The sequence below is a fragment of the Xiphias gladius genome, chromosome 14 (genome assembly GCF_016859285.1).
Source record: "Xiphias gladius isolate SHS-SW01 ecotype Sanya breed wild chromosome 14, ASM1685928v1, whole genome shotgun sequence".
NCBI lineage: Eukaryota > Metazoa > Chordata > Actinopteri > Istiophoriformes > Xiphiidae > Xiphias > Xiphias gladius.
In genome coordinates, this window is record NC_053413.1 from 11341805 (window position 1) to 11361142 (window position 19338).

General features: G+C 41.2%; 1 protein-coding gene across 11 annotated transcripts in view; it reads left to right on the forward strand.

Annotated features, from left to right (window-relative positions):
* Positions 1-19338, forward strand: part of LOC120799214 (SPRY domain-containing SOCS box protein 4-like) — a 72289-nt gene that overhangs the window by 13528 nt on the left and 39423 nt on the right. For 2 of the 11 annotated variants that reach the window (XM_040144185.1, XM_040144197.1), the window contains exon 1: positions 5585-5664. The exons of 1 other annotated variant lie outside the window; for it this stretch is intronic. The gene's annotated coding sequence lies outside the window, so the exon portion shown is untranslated. 8 more of the 11 variants (XM_040144187.1, XM_040144191.1, XM_040144186.1 and 5 more) reach the window with 8 other exon arrangements.

A 19338-nucleotide genomic window follows, 5' to 3' on the forward strand; every position in this document is an offset into this window, starting at 1 on the left:
GAGACATAGAAATAGGTATCAAGACTGTGAGGGGAGACGATGTTTGACACACCTTCTTTTCAACTTAAAACTTTTAAACAAGAGAGGCTGACTCCAGACAAGCTCCTACAAGCTTTGAGCCTGTAATTGTTTACACCAAAGATTATTTTTATTTGTCCTTAAAGACATAAAATTAAAGTCACACATTGCATTTTGAATTTATCAAACCAGCATAAACTTACAAAGTAAGTTAAAATGAGTGAGTCAAAGTTATGTTGTTTTATGTTTGACACCTGTGCTGTTTTAATTGTTAGCTGGACCCAAGAACTACAGTAATCTGACATACTGGAACATTCTGTGCTTGCGGTGAGGAAATTGTCCAAGACTCTTCTAGTACCTTACGTTTGCGGAAAAGCTTGCCACCGTCACATAATCAGAAAGCTCCTGGTGTACTAGATCAGTTTTATACAGGAGAGTGGCCCGAGGGAAATATTTTGCCCTGTCAATGGGTGCAGAGAAGAGGGAAAATGACAGGGAGATGGAGCGATGAGGAAAGCAGAGGAGATAAGGAAAGCGATAGCACAGCTGATAAGAAGCTCATTATTCTGTTCCTATATTTGGTTGTCCATATTCCCCTCTCTTATTCTCACGCTTACAGTGGTGACATCCACAGTGTAGGCCTACATCCTACTGAAATCCGTCGCCTGCATGCCAGTCTGTCTCTCAATGTGTATGTGTGTGCGTGTCTCCGCGGTACTTCTGTAGTTGTCATGGCAACATTAGATCGTCTGGCATGTAAAGGTGTTTTCAGTGGGGCTGATGTATAATGAGCCGAGGGCTTTTTTTTCAGGAGATAACCATCAATTTGACCTTTCCCCTCACCAGATCAAAAATGCAGTTTGAATGTATGGGACTTTTGCTGCATTGAGTTTTAGTCAGTTCTTGTTTGTAACAGTTCTCCTCTCATTACAGCAAGGTCTAGCTTCGTTTGACTTGCCGGCACAAAACTGAAATGCATCACTTGGCGCTTGTAGCGTTTGAATGTTTACTGACACTCTCATCTGCCACTGCTAGTGTTGACGTTTATATTTTGCATGTGGAGGAAAGGAGAGAGAGTCAGTTGCATGCGCACAATAATCCGATTAAGGGTGCTTATTCACAGTCCAATAAGCTGTGTAAAGAACTATTACATTGATTTTCACATTTACACGCATTGAGTAGAGCTTCAACTGGGGATAGCCGGTATAATTCCGATAGCAGGTTCCATTTTGGATCCAGTTCCAAGTTGGTAAAATACCCAGATTCCTTAAGCTCAATGGCCAACGAATCCCTTATGGAGTCTATCATTCAAGTTCTCTGTTTAGTTAGTCCTGTTTGCCTCTCTCTCTGGCACTACAGGCATCAGCAATGAAAAAAAAGACTGATTTATACAAACGTGATAACTCAGCAAGATGGCGGAGCAGCCTAAATGTTCATCAAGAGTCAACACAACAACTCGAAAATGCAATACCTGCAGGAGGATATTCACAAATTTGTTTAAATATCTACCATCCAATATGTTAAACTAAGAACTTGTGGTTAGTGATAGCTTGAGAAAGATGAGTGCTCGGCCTCAGCCTACCGTCAATGTTATCTCCGTTTCTGTGACCCGTCAGATTCTGTGACTTGTAGCAGTGCAACAGTGAGTTCACCTTCACGTAACATTTAGTGCATTGGGTATGCAAAACATCAGGGAATTATTTAGTTGATATTACAGAATTATAAAGTAGTTTGTTTGTGGTTTGTAGTTGTTTTTACTTCTGCAGCTTTGTCTCAGCACAGTATATTGTCCATGGTTTACATTTGATAGTTATATGCTGTAGTTTCTATTAGTGTCACTTTCATGCTTGTCTGGTAATTGGTCCTGAAATTACAATTAAAATGGCCAATTGTGTTATTAAGGTGATTAGAAGAAGCTAGATACTTAAATATCAAGTTATATTTTTTGCTACACAAAACAGTTGAAATTTGTTTTGTTACTGATACAGATGTCTTCATTCCTCACAAAATAAACTACTCAAAAAGATGAGGGATTCAGATTCGATAAAATGCTATCAAACCCCATCCCCAGCTTCAACTAATGATTGTTTTCAGTAACGATTAATATGTCAAACTGCTTCGATTTCCATCAATCATTAAGTCTATAAAATGTAAGAAAATTGTTAAAAGCGCCCGTAACTTCTCGGAGCCAAAGATGGTGTCGGCAAATAGCTTGTTATTGTCCTTACAACAGTGCAACACCGCAAAGATAATTAAGTTCTAATGATATAAAACAACAATAAGCAGCAAATCCTCACATTTGAGAGATTTGAACAACTGGCAAATATTTGTAAGTTTTCTTTGATAAATGACTTAAAATATTACTCAATTACTAAAATTGTTGTCAATTAATTATCTCTCTGTTGATTAACCGCTTTAGCACTACAATGGAGTCTGAATTATACGGACCACACTAAAGCAGAGGTGTGACATTGTGGGAAACATTGTGTTCACTTATAAGGGGATGAGAAGACCGATACTGGTCTCAAATCTGTCCATTAAATATGAATCTATGGCCAACAACTTTGCCAGATTTTTTGTTTGCTCAGACGTGGGTGTTTTGAAGTTTTTATCACAGTTTGGGTAGTGTGGAACATTTCACAAAAAGTTACAAAAAGCTCCACTGAGAGTCACAGTGTGATTAAGGTGCCTACATGTGAAAACAGCTCTTAAAGAAAAATGTAAATATTTTAAATCTTTTTTCACAGAGCCAACGCTGCTGGACAGTTTTACAGAAAAGTGCGGGGTATCACAAACAGTACATCCCGAGTTTAACCTGCTTATCCAAACCGCTTATTTGGAAATGTTAATAAAGGTAAACTTAAAAATGATCAGCTAGACTGACTGCTTTACGTGTCTGTTGCACTGCCGAGCTGCTTCCTTGTTGAACACTGATATACTGAGGCATCAGGTGAATCTGCTGAACTGTCTGTCACCCCCTTTTTATACCCTGCATGTTACCCAATGTTATCGTAGCCAAAAGCCCAAAGGGAGCGGAAGATAAAGGTTTGCACTTTATAGAGACCCGACAATAAATTCAATGCTCTCAGGGGTTTTGGTGGTACAGCCTTAGGGATGTAAGGCTGTACCAACGGGATGCACATCACCGTTTTGCCTGGAGGCTCCATTCACGAATTCAAGGTAATGTCGTTGTGCACCTGAGATCATTTATATTTAAATGAAAGTTCACCGTCATTCACTCATTCAGTGCAACAGGCTTTGAATTACATTTTTTTATGGTGACTGTATGAGAGGTAATTTCCTGCTGAAAAGCAATTCTCGATCAATTAGAAAATGAGGGCTCAGGTCATAACTGACCTGACTTCAGTTTATTTGTCCCCACAAAAGTTATTTCTCGGATATATAATGCAATACCATTACCTCTTTGTCCACGATACAATACAGGCGGACAGAGAGGAAAATTAACTATATAACTGTTACTTCATTTTATCAATTTGGCGTTCTCTTGTCCAAATAATTCAGCCACCTAACTATCCATTCATGAAATGAAATCGCACATTTTAGGATCCTCCTTGAAGAGGGAATATGCATTAACATTAATGGTTAGGGTTGATATTTAACAATGTAATGGGACGCGCAACAGAAGTAATCTTGGCCAGCACAGAACAGCGCATTGTAGATACAACATATTCAAATGATCTGATCCTTGAAATTACACTTCAGGATATTCTTTTTCTAATCATTAAATTCAGAGTGTCAAAAAACTGGTTTATTAAAAACAGCACGAGCAAAAGTAGCTGGCAAGGCTACTGCAGAAGTACAGCATGATATGCATGATAAAGGAAACTCTGATTGATGTCGCGGTGAGTTGTGTCTACTTGAGTTGTGTCTGCTGAATTATATATTGATTTTGCATTTTTCCCCAAATATAGGACTAATTACCTAGAAAGCTTTTGTGTTGATAACTTTTGTTTCTAATTTAAGGAAACTTAACTTAGTCTGAAAGGTTTATAGCTATATTTTAGACCAGGACGATGAATCGGCTATGGCCTTTTATTGCTCCAAACTATTGTTATTACATTGGTCTTTAAAAATCCACCATCGGTCAGCCTCTAATAGAGACTGTTGATGTTTAATTGACATCACTGAGTCAGCAAACTAATTTAATGACTCATTTCTGGTGGCTGAGACAGCGAAACAAACTCATTTTGAATTATCCAGGAGACTTCCATGTTTCTCGGGTAAATAAAGTCGTTTGTGGTTTGCAGTTGCTTTTATTTCTGCAGCTACAGCACAGCCCCCCACTGAGGAACAAACGCTGCTGTTCCTTGCGGCGAAACGAAAAATCAGCCAGGGCGGGGTTAATGAATGTCACAGAGCAGTGATAAGATATATGGTGTAAGCCCTACAATGTTTCAGCACAGTATAATGTCCATGGTTTACATTTGATAGTTAAATGCCGTAGTTCTAGTAGTGTCAATTTCATTCTTGTCTGGTAATTGTTCCCGAAATTACAATTAAAATGACCAATTATGTTATTAAGGATATTACAAGAAGCTAGATTCTTAAATATCAAGTTATTAAAAAAGAAAAATTTTAAATCTTAACAGAATCGGCAGCTCCTCAACTTTGTTTGTTTATTGTCATTACCAGCTTAACATTAAATGGTAGTTTTCATGTGAATGTACAATAAGAGCAGGACTCTGTGAATGAATCACATAGTGAAGGAGAGGACAAGACAGAGATGGATAGACAGACGGACTGAGAGTGACACCTGCAGAGAACTGCTAATCCCGAGGTAAAGTAGATTACTGCAGCAGCCTGGTGCTCCCTACCAGTCCGTCCAGAGGAAATGGAGCTGCCATAAGCTGCTAAATTGCTGTGGGCTGAGAAACTGCTGGCTGTGCTGCTGTGCCGACCAGAGTGCGGCTCCATACCACTCAGCTCGAGTCTGAAGTCCTCGACTCTTCTTTCATCTCCTGTGTGTCACTCTACCTGCTGTGACTTGACTGCTGTGACCCAGGCCTGCCTGTATGGCTGTTGTCACTCTGGTCTATACGGCGCGTTTGTTTGTGTGTGTGTGTGTATGTGTGTGTACATACACATTATTCAACTCTTGTCCTTTTTACAAATGCGTATCTTATCATTTCTGACTTAAATGATCGAGTAGTTGGAAATCCCCCTGAGTGACTTCTTGTCACACGACTTTCAAACCAGTTTTCATTCCTATGTCTCTCCTTTTGCTTTGCTACAAAGGTACAATACAAACAAGGGTTTGGTGAAAAAAAAGTGCTTAAGTTGTAAGTTTCAAAAAAAAAAAAAAATGAATATATACATCAAACAGCTCAATTGTATTCTTAAATAGCAATAACAGATGCTGAAAAACCTATCAGCTTCATATGAAGCATCAACTTTCTGTATCTCAAAGGTGCTCTGTGGAGTTTTAGCGCTCTGGGGCAATGTTTTGCTGACTGGATCCCTGTTTTGCTGGTTTGTTGTGTGCGATCACAGTTGGTGCCAGTTTTATGCTGTTCCACCGACTGACAGTTGGTGGCAGTAATGTGTAAAGAAATGTAGAAACTCGCCAGGAAAGGCAGGGAAGAAGAAGACTGCTAGCTTGCAAATGTGGATTTAAATGCAAAGCAGGTAAAAATGTTTTTCGAACAATCAGCTTTGCAGATCTTTTATACAAAAAGGGAAATGCATGTAAGACGTTTGTTTTTTTTTGCCACAAAGTCGCACACTGTTTTGGTGAGAAACTGAATGTAAAAATAACTTTGTTTACAAGGAAATATTGCGGCACACCTTTTAACAAGTATGAAAAATTATTTAATGAAATTGAGACACTCGTTTGGTAGTTTTGTATTTTCCCGGCTGTAGAGAAAAATCCCTGAAATGTTTTAAACATCACACCTCAAGTTGCTCCCAGTGTGTCATTGGTTTTCTTGACAACGTAAATAAGCTGCCAGCCATGCAAGTTGTGATCGTCACTGGACAGTCGTGAACAGTAGGCAGTCTTCAGCTGCTCAGTTCAGTTTCCCAGGAGGTGAGATGCTGCAGGTGCCCAGGCCTTGAATTAGAGGTACACCTCTGTTTTGCTGAGTTACACGTGTAAAAAAAAAAAAAAAAAAAGAGCAGACTCAGCGGGAAGGTGGGTCTGATGGAGGCGACACGCCGACGTCAGACCCACAAGGTACGACAACACACCAGCGCACGTCAACCCGCGTTGCAAGGCTAGTATCACATTCTGTAAATTGGGTCCTGTTGCACAACTTGACATGCAGTAAACGGAAAATATGAAACTTCGGTTGATGGGAACTTTAAATACTACTGTAACAGACGGATTTCGAAACCTACTGTGGCACAGCTTCTGATTGCACAAGACAAAGATGAAAGAAAAGGGAGTTAGGAAACTAAACATGATGGGCGCTGTGTGAGTACACAATTTGCTGAGCGCAGTCCTGAGAACTCAGTATCTGTGTGTCTGGTTTATTGATGACTGTCAACCCTGTAGTCTATGTATATAACTGACCTTTCATCTTGGGCCCTGACCTGCACAGTCAAATACCAGATAAAGGCATGTCCATGTAGAGCGAGCTCATTTTAAGTTCAAAGTACGATAGCCGGGCACTTTCTGAACCCATCGGACACTGTGGCAATAGTTCAGATTATAAATGAATGGATGAATTATGATCCTAGTGGCCTAGTGAGGATTTTAGATTAACACACATTAAATCATGTCATGCTGTACTGAAGGGTTTTTTCTGTTTTCTCTGTGTATGTCCATATCTCCCATGACATTATTTAACAATATTTGACACGGGATAAAAGTAAATCTGTTCTGCGATTTCTGTGTGATAGTGAAGGATATACCCTCAAGCCTACTTGCCTTTCCTTCTGCTTGCTGTTCAGCAGGTTGTTCCTTTGTGCACGTGTGTGTGCGCGCGTGCGTGCGGGGGTAGAGATCATTTATCTATTTCTTCAATGATTACCTCTGTCCCTGTCTGTATTTTTCAATCTGATCGTCTGTCTGCACGACTCTGACCTGGTTTCTTGTTTTGGAGTCATGACTCATGATTTCAAAACAATGGTTGATTTAGTAGAATGACTAGTGCAAACAATTTGCACAATAGCCGTATCCGTATGCAGTTGAACACGTGGGCTTGAACCACACAGCTAACTGCGTGAGGCGCAGACACCGGGACTAGCAGATGTGTCGGCGCTCCACTAGTGGGAGGAGGCGATGCTGGATGTGTGTCATTATGGTTTGTAAGATCCCATTTCCTGTAGCATCCTCACAATTGTTGGATCTTGAGGTGAAGTGAAAGATGAGGCAATTTTACGCAGTACGACATGTTCATACTTGTGTATCATGGTGACAATAAAAAGTAGTCTTGAAAGCCGTGAGCTATAAAAATCAAGTGAAAAGTCTTTAAACGGCACGTCTTGGAGAGTCGGCAGTGTGCTAGAAGCAATTTGATGTTGTGGACACATGTTTTTTCCATCCCTGTGGTAAGCTGCTGTGTATTGCAATATGGAAGTAATGTTCTTATTGTTGCAGCCTGAACACAAGCTAAATTTACAATGTGGCTTGCGGATGCTACTTCTGGCCTTGCAGGTTGGCCAGTAAAAGAGATTTACCAATACTGCGTCACTACTGCTGATACAGACACTGAGTCCTTGACTTTGCAGCAGTTAGAGACCTACTGTATGTGATCAATTTATTTTGCTAAACAGCATAAACTTTCTCATCAGCTGCGGAGTCTTAAAGCTAGTGTGTTTTAGCATAACGTTAACCCCAAACCCGGATGACAGTGTCAACGCTGCTGTGTCTCTAGGTGTAATATAATCAGGCGCTTTACAAGGAAAATCTTATACCTGCTGAAATTCCCTGCACATGTTGTCCAGGCCCATTTAATTGAAGGATTTGGAAATTATAAGACATTTTATTGACAAATGAGACAGCTACGTAATGAGTCTGCAATCAAAGGTTGAATTTGTGTGCTTTCTCACTCTCTGTGGGAGGGAGACAGCCACCTATCACAAGCTAACAACACGATTACAATCTGTGTGTGTGAGTCTGTGTGTGTGTGTGTGTGTGTGAGTCTGTGTGTGTGTGTGTGTGTGTGTGTGTGTGTGTGTGTGTGTGTGTGTGTGTGTGTGTGTGTGTGTGTGTGTGTGTGTGTGTGTGTGTTTTAATGATTTAGGGTCTCTGTGGGACCCTGAGAGGAAGACTTGGCACGTGGCAACGAGGGGTCATCAGTGACAGACGCCGACCAGCAGATGCTGGAGAAAAGGGTGGAGGGAGGGCACAGAAGGGAGGAATAAGGGAGAGTATAAAAAAGAGGAGGCTTAGCTCTGGAAAGAGAAATGGTGGGAGGAGAGGAGTGGCAAGGGAGTTGCTGGATTGACAGATGAACGAGCAGAGATAGAGGAGATGTAGGGGAAAAAGAAGGAAAAAGAAAGGCAGGAGAGGGGAGAAATGAAGGGCTGGAGGGAGAGAAGGACAAAGAGGAGAAAGAGGGGAGGAAGGTGAGAAAGATGCCATTGGGCAGCTATAAAAGTGAGGGAGAGGCATAAATTCAGCTAAAGGCCAGTGTTAAACCACTGAAGGAAGATTTTCTTTAAAATTCTCTCAAGTCGAAAGTAGATAAATTTGAATATCCGGATCTAGTGTAAACAGAAAATGCTGACATATGATTGTCATGTGATCCTGTTATTGTCATGTGATTTATTTTTGAGAACTTTGACTTGCTGACACACTCCATTCTTCAGGCTTTGAAATAACAAACAGTCCTGCAAAAACGGTACAAAACAGTTTAGTGGAAATTTGGCTAAACTGCTGGCTGAAGTGGGCTACAAAAATTCAGTTCACTGAGTGTGAACGGCAAACTTTAACAAAGCAGTCTGACGGCGCTAATGCGGATGGAAACCTTTGCACATATAAACAAGGTTTTCAGATGAGTCTTCATTAGTAAAGACATGGGCTTAGAAAAGGAGAGAGCTGTATATTGTACAGACAGAGAGAAGGACATGATACCCAGTGACAGTGTCATTGAAGAGCTGGGAAGAGAGCGAAAACTACAAAAAACTGTGCGGTACAAAGTGAGGCTTTGACTCACCAAGAGAGCTTTCCTATAATGAAACAAGACATGGAAAGGATGTGTTTTAATGGAGAGAGAGAGGGAGAGACAGGGAGAGAGGGGGAAATAAAAGCAGCAGATCGCTGTCTGTCCCTCCCGCTGCCTCCATTTACCATCATTGATTGTGCAGCCGGGCTGAATTAATGCCTACCTGCTGTACTTGGATGGCCAGCATCTGTATCGACGTGTGTGTGTAAGAGGGAAGGAGTGGAGTGCCTGTGTGTTTCAGTGAACCTTTCTTTTGTGTTTATATGGTATGACAGCTGAATGTTGGTGCTCTCGTCTTCTTATGAACATCTTCACAGGCAGAGAAAGATGATTACAACTGTTTGACATGAAGACATTTTAACACTCATTGCTCCTTTAAGGGGCCATTAAGATTAGATTTGGGTTTGTTCAGTCTAGTTCAAGGTTAAGATGAGTTTGACGTGAAACTAGAATTAGGTAAAAGGTTACAATAGGGGTTATGCAAATAACCAAATGCCCACATGACGCTTAGTGTTTATACCATATAGTAATAGTATAGTATAGTATAGTAGATATTTAAACGTACTCGGCTGCTGAAAGCCTGAAGGTTCCATTTCGAAATGATCTTGGCAGCTTGTGTGAACATGCTCAGCCACCAACGAAATAAAGACAATACCAGTTACTGCAAGTTGCCGCTACATCGGCAGCAGATTTCGAAAGAATAGAAAACCAGTCAGTCGGTGGGAAGAGAGCACAGAAAGTGACTAAGCAAAAGGAGAGGGGACACTAGGATTGTCTTTGAGACAAGATGAAAAGCTTAAATTCAAAGACGAAAAGTAGTGATGAAGAGCTATACAGATGCTGTACATTGGCTGTTTATTTATTTATTTTGTTTTGTTTTGCTACACTGGAATCTATTTATTCAGGGTGCAAAACACCAAAGCAATGACTACTTGAGTTGATTGAATTATTGATGCTAGTTTATAATTAAGATTTAGTCTTGGGAATAGTTCGACATTTTTGTGTGAAATCTGCTTTTTTGCAGAGGGCTTGAGGAGACGGTCAATACCACTCTCATGTCTGTACTCACAAACTGCCAGCTGGTTAACTTAGCTAAGTATAAAGACTGAAAACAACTAGCCTGGCTCTGTCTGAAGGTAAAATACCATCTGCCGACCAGCACCTCTAAGGCTCCCCAATTAACACATTATCCTGTATCTCTACCATACAAAAATGTGTAAAAATGACCAATTGTGGTTTTATGGAGAGCTATGTGCTTTTCTTGTATTCCTTGACTGGTTGAAGTGACTTCCTGGAGTCTCTTATGTCGACGACGACAAAAATCCAAGGAATCACTGCGCAAGGCCAATAAACAGTGCGGCACGTAATCACAGACTGGCCGTGCTCCTGGTGCTCTTTCTCTCTGCCATCTGTACATGGTAATTTGACCATCTACTCTTTCTTTTTTATTTCCTCTCCTCCTCTTTTTCTCCCCTCCCCTCACCCCTAGGCTGCGTTTTTCAGACCCCTGTTCCTCCCTTTTCCTTTCTTCTGCACTCCTGTTCCTACCCTCTGTCCATCTATCTATCCGACCCTCTGTGTCGATACTTCTCCTTCTCCCCTGGGCCATGAGGACAGTTGGATGGCTTTGTGTTTGACACGTGTGTTGGCAGGAGTCAGTGCACACAAATACACACACGCTTGCAAACACACACACACGTACACGCACGCAAATGCATATGCACACACGCCTCCAGTTTCTATTGTCAGTAAGCTGCTCAGCTGTGAGGCCCCTAGCCCTAATTTTGTGTGTGTGGGGTGAGGACAGGGCCCCCATTGTCCTGCAGATTAACTCACAAACGCATACACTCTCACACACACACACACACACATGTCCCTAGACCCCATGGGGTCCCTTAAGTGTGAATGTGCCTTGAGGTAGAAAATCAGGGGGCAGTCTATGGCAGTGTCCAGCAGAGAAGATGGGGGATGTAACACAGGCTCAATCCTCTGTTTAAAGGATTGAGGTCAAACTGTATCTTTGGGTTCTTACTCAGAATGATAGAAGTGAGTCTAAGGCCTTTTGTGAGACTGTAGAGTAACTGAAAAATGTACAGGAATTTGTTTTAAATAGATTTGTGCAGCAGTGTACCTGATTTTTTTTTTACATTCAAATACACATACTGACATAAATGGATACTGACATTCAGATGGAGAAAATGGTGTAAAAAACATAAAAAACAATAAACTAGACATATTCTACATACAAACATGACATTTATACACAAGTAGTAGGGCAAACTGCGAGCTACAACAAAGTTATCCAGCTCAAAACAATTTTCAAATTTATTTCTGAGCTCTATACTCAGATGAATTACAGATATACAAACCACTAAAACGGTCAAATGAACTGAGGACTGTATCTTTAACACCTAATGTTACCTTACCAAGAAACATGCATTCTCAGGGATTTTACATACAGTATGTGACTGCTGTGACGCTGGACAGCACAATCAATTTCAGTGATCACTGGTTCGAAGAAAAGCCTCCCAGAGCCAAAACCCAGAAAGCCTCTACTCCAGCAGAATTAGGGGGGTGAATTTGTGGGCTTTTATTCTCCATGCAAATTAAACTGTAAATTGGTAGCAGTAAAATAATGAGATGAACCATTTTTACACAGATGCAGTTATATACTCTGAAATTCAACATGTCTGTAAGCTGACCGTTTACTATCAGTGTGCAGCATCGCCAGCTCATGCCTCTTGGTCATTTTACAAATCCAGACTTCCACAATCCTTTCCTAGGACTTGGAACAACATTTAATTGTCCTTTGAGGAAGAATTGATGGATTTTGGCATCAAACAGGATTACAAAATAGAGGGATTATAGCAATTAAGATTGTGTAAACAACAAAGAATTTAAAAGTTTTGATGTGCATACCACTGCCTGAAATTGAAAATAAGTCACCAATTTTTAAGTAAATACTAATTCCACAGGGAAAATCATCAGTGAACTATTTCCCCAAACCATAAAACCTGAACATGGCCTCAAAGCAGCATAGCTTTCGTGGAAAGGGAGCCTCAGATTCTTTGCCAGATCTCTGACCTCACTTGAACCAAATGGTCTCTGCTTCAGGTGATCCATAGCTGCCAATGTGTGTTTGTACAGATCTGTATATTTCCTCTTTTCCTGCTCTCAGTCTAAATGAGGCCAATTGACTGGTTTTGACATGTGTGAATAGTTAACAACTTTTTAAGTCCAACACATACCTGTTTTACCTGTCATCTTAAAGAGTACCTAAGTGTAAGCAGGTTACATACAGTACAGATAAATTTCAATTTAAAGTAAATGTTCAACATTTTGGGAAACCTGCCTGTTTGCTTTCTGGAACTGAGCTAGATGGGAAAATCTAAGCCACGTTTATTTTATTTTATGTTTTAATTTGTCGATAAAGCCTTTGAGATGTATCATGTCATTTTCAAGGGGGTCCTCTTCTATCTGTCCGTTAAATATAAGGGTAGAGCCAGCAGACGGTTAGCTTAGCTTTGCACAAAGACTGGAACCCGCTAGCCTGGCTCTTCCAAATGACAAAATCCACCTAGCAGCATCTCTAAAGCTCAATAATCAATATCACATATCTTGTTTTTTTAATTCTTACAACAACAAAAAACTGAATAAAAATGACAACTCACCATTTATGGGGGGTAATGGTTCAGACTTTGCTCTGAGTAGTTTCCCAACTGTGGAGACCAGAATTTACTGGTCCTGGCTAAGAAATAGTCCAGCACATACCGCAACTCTCTCTTACTGCATGTTGCATTTGAATGCCTCCGCAGAGATGTGATGTAATGATATAGTAATGATTTAGTGTGTGTGCGTGTGTGTTGTTTTTTTTTTTTTTTTGGGTTGGGTTGTGGAGAGTTTGGTTCTCTGGTGGTCGCAGTATTCCTGGGAAAAGTCCATAGAGGAAGTGAGCTGACTTGGCCTCAGTCCTGCATGACTTAACACACTTGAGTTTTGTCTGACCACTGTACATGTATGACTGTATGCAAAAAGAAAGTGCACCAGCGGTTGTACACACGCAAGAACTCCTGTACGAGAGAGTGTGAGTGTGCATGTGCAGGTACGCTGGAGATGTAAAGTTCTAGTAGTGAAAGGGAAAGAGAAAGCATGTGCGGTTCCAGATGCTGTCCTCACTTCCCCGACTTTGCGAATACCTGATGTTGCTGCGGGTAAAGGCTGATAGATGAACTTAGTCATCACATCATGTCAGAGCCAAGTTATGCAGTAATGTGCAGATGTAGGAAAATATACAATATGACAACAGGAAAGAACAGAGAGCAATAGAGCAGAACAAAGCCGTGCAGGTGATTGCCCAGAAAGCATGTCGTGTTAATTGCAGAAATGTAAGGTAGGAAAAAGGAACACTGCAACAATTATCTAACACTGTGGAAAGTGCCTTTTCGCTCATTGAATATTTTCCTTTTTATACTTGCTACATTACACTGTAAATTCTTGTTATTTATGACTTTTAAAAGGGTATTCTTCTTCTGTGATATTTGTATTTTTCAACTTTAACCGTACAAATACTTTTGGTGCACATAGGACATGACTGGCCTTTCTCACCTTGATGCCTAAAATGTGCACATGTTCAACTCGTGCCGCATAGGCGGCACGTGTAGGTGTGTGCATGTGCACATGTGTGGTAGTTTGTGTCTCTAATTGGGGGGGGGGGGTTGGCTCGGATTGAGCTCTTTGTAAGAAGGGGGGGAGTCAGGAAGAGGAGGGAGGGGAGGCGAACCGGGTGTTTCTCTCAGCTGCCTGCCGGTCTGGTTGCTGTTGGTAACTTTGCTTGATGAGATCAGAGGGGATCGGCTTTCAGCCCTTCATGTCTCTTTCTCTCTCTCTCCTCTCTCTGCTCGCCCTCTCTCTCTCGGAAATACTGAAGGGGAACTGAAACGGGAGCTGGGCTGTAAGTCTGTTCGGAGCTGTAGTTGTCAGTGGCTGTGACGACGAGGCTACCTTGGAAACACACTTTAGAGTTGGAGTGTGCCGGGGGAAGGTGGGGGGCGAGGAAGAAGTGATAGCCTCAGGACAGTTAAGCTCCAGGGAGGGAAAAGAGGGAGGGAACAAGGGAGGCGAAGGAGGAGGGAGAGGTGGGCAGCCCTCTGAGGAAAGAGGGAGTCTCTCTCTTTCTTTCTCAGACAGTCTTGCTCGCTGATTGTCTTCTTTCCCTCCTGTCCGCTCGGGCTCTCTTGCTGCCGGCGGCTGGCTGGAGGAGTTTAGCTGTGTTTCAGCTGCCGTCTGGATTGGAACATGGACTCAGGCTGAACAGCTTTACAGAGCGAGACATGAGAAGAGTCACTGGAGATTCACTGTAAGCAGCTTGATCTGTTGTCTACAAGGTATAGTGTGTCATGGCTGAAATATGTCTAATCTGAAAGAGATTGTTGTTTCAGGAGTGTGTGTGTATTTGTGGAAGAAACAGTATTTTTACAGCTATTTATGATGCAGTGTGCTTTGTGACAGTTTATACAGTGATATACAATACATGCCTGAGGATTAAAGTAGGTGTAAGGATGATTAGTTTTACATTCTGTTGATATTAGACAAAATCAGCCCACACACTGCTGCTGTTGTTAACCTTTTGACGATACACTAAACATTTTCTTCTCCCGTGGATGCTACCGTGTACTCGGCCTCTCCGCTTCCCTCCCTCTCTCCCTCTTGCTCATCTTCTCTCGCCTTTAATTTTCTAAATGGTCTCGAGGCCCCAGCTGGCCAGCAGGGATACCCCTGTGTGTGTGTGTGTGTGTGTGTGTGTGTGTGTGTGTGTGTGTGTGTGTGTGTGTGTGTGTGTGTGTGTGTGTGTGTGTGTGTGTGTGTGTGTGTGTGTGTGTGTGTGTGTGTGTGTCTGTGTGCGTGCTTTTGTTTGGTAAAGATAGAGAGTTAATAGTTCTGGGAAAAGCTACCCTAGGATTTTCCCTGCTCACATACAATAATGGGATAGATCCTTCTTTCTATTTTTAAACACACTGTTTGTCTATTCGTTACAAACACCGCTAATCTGACGGTTCACTTCGCGCTGCCTGCAGTAGCTTTTCTCACTGTGTTGTTTAGTCTAGGGATTGGGGTGGGAGGGTGTATTTGTGTGGTCCATCCTGGGATAGAGAGATAGCAGCTATCCTTTCTGACTTTATCCTTTTGTTTTGTCAGCTGCTGACCTCTGCTTCCCTGTTTCTCTCCATCTCTTCCATTGTTTGTGTTTTTTCTCACTCTCTTTATTTCACTCAAATCCACACAGTCTTCCTCCACAGCAGCCTTTGCCTTTTTATAGTTAGTCCCTTTATTTAAATAATTGCTCTTTTTAGGCACTGTTTTGAATTTCATTCTTGTCTTTCTCTTCATTCTCTCTCTTTCTCTAGTTTTTTTTGGAGAACAGTGGGAAGGTGTCTCGATGTACTGTTTGTGTGTGTGCATGCTTGTGCGGATGTACTTTTCCCTGTCAGATTCCTGTCACAGCATCCTATGTTCCATTTTTCACAGTACAATTTTTGAGAACACCATGGTGAGACAGATAAGTGCCCCAATCATAAAACATGAGCATTCTTTTGTGTGTGTGTGCGTGCATGTGCGTGTGCGTGTGCATGTGTGTGTGTGTGTGTGTGAGAGTGTCACAGAGTTAAGTTTGCAAGTATTTCCATTATAATCCGACTACCGTTTGACTATTTGATGAACTGCTTAATCTATGTAATGTCAGAACAAAAATTGACTTCTCAAGTTACTTGAACTCAAAGTAACATCTTCAAATTACTTTTTTGTGTGACCAAAATAAGCAATCTGTTTTATATAAATGTAAATTGTTCAGTTTACAATTTATATAAAACAGAGAAAAGCAGCAAATGCACATGAAGGTTTGGCATTTTTAGCCACGCAAGCAGCGATGTTCGTCTGTTGGATGGTCCACGCCTTTCCTCCAGACGGAAATAGCTGAACAACTAGTGAATGGATTGGCATTAAATTTTGTAATAAATGAAGCCTCGTTTCTTGATAAAGAAGTTAAATGAACAATCAGTTAAATTGTTGGCTAATTAACTGAGTTATAGTTTCAGCCCTACAAAGAACTCTTAGCTCCTCAACCTCCCTCTCTTAAACCATCCACTGAAACCGATGAAAATGAGTAGCTCTGAAATGTCATTTCAGGCGTCATTCCATAATGCAAGAGTTAAAAAAAAAAATCATGGGTTGTGTTTGACTTGTGTGACAAGTTTCATCACACTCTTGTGAAAGCGGCTTGAATGTTAAATTAATGATGCAGCAGCATCGCGTCATATTCAGGCAGACTGATTCAGTTTCATTACTGTTGGGGTTGTGAATCTGCAACCGGAATCTACTACAACTCCAGAGAGCTTTATAGATGGTACCGTCAAAGCCTTCAGTGTATATGCGCACACGCGTGAACACACACACACACACACACACACACAAACACAAACAAACACACACACATATATATGTATAATATAAACATATGTGTATGTGTAGTGATATATGTTTTTGGACAGATTAATAGGTTTTCTGTTAAGGTGTGCGTAATCACTGTAGCAGCAATGGTCTTCCCTAAGGGCACCATGGATTTTAAGGCGTCACAGCAGCCATGAGAAATATAACAACTAAAGAGCACACAGCATGTGTTCAGATATCCTCTGTGTTTCAATCTGTCGAAAACACAGTGCATTTTATCTTTTAGGCAACTGTTAACTTTCACTTCCTGGATCACCAGTGATGGAATTTCAGTATTTAAGAAAAAGAGCTAGAAATCTTACATTGAAATTGTTCTTTTCAAGAAAAGAGCAGATTAATGCAGGCAGAGGAAGATGATGTGGGGGAGGGACCATGATTATTTAGGGTGAGTTCATTAGGGAGTTATTTGGTAAAGACTTCAGACTGATGGAAGGAAGAGAGTGAGGGACTCTGCTTTTCTGATCGGAGTGGGAATACATGAAAGTGTTGCATCTCACCAAAGACAACCATCAACTCGTGAATGAAGGTCATCTCGTCCGCAACACATACATAGTCAATTTCATCTCTGTGTGAGGGGGTTCGTGGTTATCAGTGGTTATGTATACTAGTATGCGGCTGTGTGTGAAGTTGCTTGTGTTTTGTGTTTTGCAGGCTTTGCTTTTCCTGCATGCTGAGCTTGCATTGATTGCCGCATGGTAGACACTGGGGCATTTGGTGTGGCATTTGATGGCAGGCCTGAGAGACCAATTGATAGGATGTCAGCTCTGCTGTAGCCCCCATGGATTTACTGATACAGTAATGCAGAGAGAGAGAGAGACAGACATGCAGAGAGACAGGAACAGAGATAAATGGATAGGGGAATAGGGAAGAAAGTAGAGAAAAAATGAGGGACAAACAGGGTAGAAAGTTGGTGAAGATAGAGGAGAAAGGTGTGAGGAAACAGTCAAACCCTAATAAGAAAGGAGACAGTGATAAAAGAGGGGTGATATCTCCTTCCAACACTGCCTAATAAGTCCAGAGATGTCTATATGAGTGCACCACTTCTTCTCTTCAGCTGCAAGATAAGTTTAAAGTCCCAGTCTGGAGTCTATGTCTGTATTTTGACATCCTGTTAGGAGCCAGACGGTAGAGTTTATGTCTAGCTCTGGCATCCTCAGCTACCCAGGGATTCCCTCAGTAGGAATGAATGTCAGCAATGTAGAGAGGATGGTAGTTTGTTTAATCTAGTGGGTACAGCTGTTTGCTATGAAGAGATATAAATGTGTGTGTGTGTGTGTGTGTGTGTGTGTGTGTGTGTGTGTGTGCGCGTGTTTGTTGGTGTGTGTTTGTGGTTGCATCTGAGCTCTATTTTTATACACTGGTGCCCAAATGTCCCCCTAGGAGTGTAAAGTGGAAGAAGTGACCACTTTATGATTCATTTCTCAGACGTCATAGAAATGAGGCAAAGTTGCTGTAATTTAGCATGGCAGTTAAGGTTCAAATAAGGTCAGAGGGGTTTTTTAAAATTGGTTATATAATGGTGGGGATGAAATGATATGGTCTAAGTTTAGGCCCTTGAATAAAAGTCTTTGTGTAAAAGCCAAAACAAGAACACAGAGATGAGCACTACAATCCATTTGTTATAATGAGACACACATAATTAGTTTGCACATAAAATTAGACCCTTTGTCTGGTCTCAAACTGTAAAATTATTTCCTTGTTATTAGAGTTCTGGGACTATTCATTTTGAATTTCAAGCTTGACCAACATAGTGAGCAATTTTTAGCCAAACCGTAACAACTGCGCTTGCTGTATAAACGCAAATGTATGGCACTGACTGACTGACCGAGTGCTGAAGCTACACCATTGGTCCACCGAGTGTTAAAGTTTCCCCATTGGCCGTTGCTCTTTCAAAACAAATTTACTTAATTTAGTGCCTTTGTGGCTAGATTTATCAACTTTTCACACCCCCTTTTCAAAAAAGCACCTAGAGACAAATCTAGCAACTTTTGAGACAAACCTTAGCAACATTCCATAGAAGCTAGTTAACAGTATTGCCCTGTGAGCACAAGGTCAGGCTTTCCCTCTGCAGGCACTTTCTAAGCCTATCATTCAGTTGACTGCACGGCAGCTGACATGGACCTGAATGAGCTTCTAACTTTATCTCTGAGCAGCAGCTTTGAAACAGCTTGGAAGTGACTACTTGTTAGCATGTAGTCTTACTGGGCCACGTTTCAGTCACTATTTCATACTTGTTCCATTGTCTGACAACAGAAATAGAAAAACCTGTAAATGAGAACAGTTTTATTGGGAATTCGACTTGATTAAATTACTGTATATGTGAGCACAGAGAGTAGAAGAGAAGCAAACAGATAAAGGACTGAAACTGGCTGACCATAGACAGAATGCAAATGCGACACAATGATGTCAAGAATATGCTAATTAGTGTAATATGTCATCTAGCAACATTTAGCAACTTTTTGGGCAGGCTTTACCTAATTTCCATTGAAAATAGTTGTTTGCAGTGATTCCACAACAGTTTTCTTGTCCTCAACTTTTCGCACATTGGCCATACATAGTTCAGCCATGTACTAGGTTTTGACCTAGTCTTGTTAAATTAACACAAGTACTTAACTCTATACCTAAGTCAGAATTCACAATGACTGGAATAATTCGAGTTCACTGACCATTGACAGATGAGTCCAAA